Source organism: Stegastes partitus, unplaced genomic scaffold, assembly GCF_000690725.1.
Source record: "Stegastes partitus isolate 25-593 unplaced genomic scaffold, Stegastes_partitus-1.0.2 Scaffold747, whole genome shotgun sequence".
In the NCBI taxonomy this organism is placed as follows: domain Eukaryota; kingdom Metazoa; phylum Chordata; class Actinopteri; family Pomacentridae; genus Stegastes; species Stegastes partitus.
In genome coordinates, this window is record NW_007578478.1 from 89,730 (window position 1) to 93,064 (window position 3,335).

Consider the following 3,335-nt stretch of genomic DNA (forward strand, 5'->3'; position numbering starts at 1 on the left):
TATCAGAGTCGTTTAGAAATCTAATCTCCCCCAGGGAAAATCAGATTTTCTTTTACTTTATTATATGTCCACATGATGTTTTTATATAATGGAGGGCACATCACAAGTGAAATAAGCAATCAGCACCGTGAATGAGCATTTCCATCTTTAAACTGCAGGTTAACAAAGACAAAAAATGCAGATTCAGACTTTCATATGTAACAAATTATGAACAAAAGGAACCAATCCTGTCAACTTGTGGCATGGGGCTTTCTGAATTGTTCCTCTTCTTCTGAATCGGTCTTCATTTCAAACAAGTATGGCTGAATTACTCCTAAATTATAAGTTCCCATTGTCTAGAGTAGTTATGCAGCATTTGAGGAGATTTGTAGGTGAGCTGGTGTGCTAAAGCTGCAGTGGGGATGAGAGGGTTTTAGGAAAGGCAGGGATGATATAGAGTTACATCTTAGGTATTTTTTAAGGGAAAAAAATGCTAAATATGTAGTTTCAATACACAGAGACAAGTTTGAGTTAAATCAATGACCTCATTAATTAAAAAAATAAAATTCAACTTAATTTATAGATGTATTTGAAAATAATTGCCACGTGAAGCTGCAAAGATTTACCTCCCTGTTCTGATTCTTTCACACATTACGTGCTAACTTGGTCTCTCAGGACTGACATAATAATAATAATGACTGTACCGTCTGTATGCAAGCAGCTCTCAAGGTCCTGGATAATAGACTGAAAAGCCATCATCACAATAACATACTGTCTACTTATTGTTTCCGTAGCTGGGAAAATCTCATTAAGTTCCACAATGTTTGCTCAGCATATACGGACACGGTCCTCCTTGATTCACCATGTAGGATAATGTTGGTCACACATCGGCACAATCCAGAATCATGGAGGATGTTTTGATTCTTTACATTGCAGAAAACACTTGCATTAACCTCTTAAGACCTGGCGTTCACATGCATGGGTTATATTACCAGAGTAGTTAATTTTGCAAACTATTCATTTTATTTTTATTATTTTATTATTCTAATTGTATTATTGTTATTTTTTATTTTTCATATTTTTAATTTTTACATATTTTTTAACTATATTTTGGAATATATTTTTTTATTTTCTTTATTTTTTTTATTCTTTATTTAAGTGCATATCAAAAAAGAGCTCAGATCTTAAATATACGATCCAGTGATTTCTACCATTTCTTCGCACGTAGTCTGAAAACCTAGTTAAAAGGCAACAAGAGCTGCCAACATACCTCGATGCTGCCTGCACACTTGTCTTGTCTGACTCTCATTTGCATTTGTCTGTGTTTGTCAGGCTGTATCCCTTCTGGCTTTATCTTTGTCATCTGTAATGTAATGGGATTTTATATTGTTCTGCCTTAACTGCCTCTCATAACTGTCTGCTCAATAGTTCCTTGTATCAGTTGTTTGCATCGTACACGGTTTAGTCTGCATGCTGCTCACTTCTCTTTACCCTGCTTTTCTTTGCTTTAACGTGCACTATCCTGAAAATGTTGCTCGTTTATGTTTTATTTTTGTTTGAATGACTAATTTAGCCCTCTTTAGCTCCTGTTACATTTTAACTCACATGAAGCTGTTTTTTTTTTTACTGGAATATAAAAATAAAGTCCTGCATCTCTATGAAAATAGCACAACCATGACTAGACTTAGACGCCATAAATCATAAAAATAACAACAACAAAAACATTAAGTTACATTTATTTGATTTTTGATTTCACTAGAATTTTAGAAACCTAGAATCAACATAAACAGCATTTTTCTGAATGTCCAAAGGCGTTACACTTTCACCAAAGTGGAAAAAATATTATTCTACATACTACAGATACTTTACTTTTTACATGTTTAATTAATTTCCATACTAGAATCCTTTCCCCTCTACAACAACACAAAGCATGCATGCAATTTAGCCCAGTTCAGCCAAAATGTTCCTGAATTTTTGTCACATGACTGCTGGTCACAGCTGAGTCACTCGTGGTTTTTCAGATGTGCCAAGGACTGCAGGATTTTCTTTTTTTTTCTGAATCTGTTCAGTGAAAACGGTTTATATTTGGTAAATTTTCAAATGGGACAAGTCGAAAATTGTGATTCTGATAAAATATCATGACCATAACTTGGCTTTCTGACAGAACGGCAGATGAATAGTTCAAGGACAGTCGGAAAGTTGAAAGTCTGAGTGTGAATGGTGCAATTTTGGTGATTTAAAAATCACAAATTTACATGCACACACGACAAATTTACAGGGATTGTGATTAACATGTGCTGTCCCTGAAAAACAAATAATGACAAATAAAATGGGTGAATGAATGACTCATGAAAAACAATGTGTAAATCAGTCTCTGACCATATCATATGTCCAAAAGTCAATACTGACTGTATGTGACGAGCCATTATTAGTTACTGTCCATTCACATGGTCTGCAATTAGAAGATGTATAAACCTATCAGGTGTGCAGATGTTCACCTTTTTATTTATCTCTTGTCTCCGTCTGTCCCACTCATACAAACACAGGTTTATACTAGAAAGTGCAAACAATATAGCTTGATGCCACAAAGACATTACCCCCACAAACTGTTTTTCCTTTCCTGATCTCATCTCTCACCAGATGTTGCCAGAGGACACACACAGTGCGGCTGGCTCTGTCTCCCGTCTGCTCGCTGGGACCGAGCATCTCATATTACCTGGATCTCACGGGGGCCCACTCGACTCCGCACCCAATCTAATAATACCGGCTAATGCCTCCATCACACTCCCATAATGAGTTCACTGAGGATATTGGGGACTCGATCACAGACAAGAATCTACACACAACCAGCAGGAGGAATCCCTGTGATGGACTCGGAGCGCGTGGACGGAAAACAAATGGGTTCGAGGTTTTTTTAAGCGGCGACGCAAGCTGTTCAGGTGGCAACGCTGCTGTCTAACAGTGCTTAACGGGGAAAAAGATAAATTGATGAAATATTCTGTTTAATCTAACCCCAAAGAGTGAACTGTATTATGGTGTGAAATTACAATTTAGCTCATAATGAGGGGATGAAAACAGTGTAAGACGTGAGCTAATAGGGATGGAAAAGAGGAGGCTTAAGGGGATCCCTTCGTATTGGTTATTTTTGTCATAAAAGCAAGTTTAATTTAAAGAAATAATAAAAAATGTTGAGCTCACTTTAGGCTGGAATTAGGATTTACAGTGGTCAGCAGGTTCTTACAAGGACTCACTTAGATGCTTGAAGGCCCTGAAACCTGTTTTCTTAGCTTCATGGGTTCATATTTTACCAAAGTTTAAACAGTTCTGAGTTTTTCACGTGAAACATTTCTGTATTT

General features: G+C 36.6%; 1 protein-coding gene across 1 annotated transcript in view; it reads right to left on the bottom strand.

Moving 5' to 3' along the window:
• The window catches only part of plch1 (phospholipase C, eta 1), a 41,643-nt gene that overhangs the window by 31,121 nt on the left and 7,187 nt on the right, over window positions 1–3,335 (bottom strand). The gene's annotated exons all lie outside the window — the stretch shown is intronic.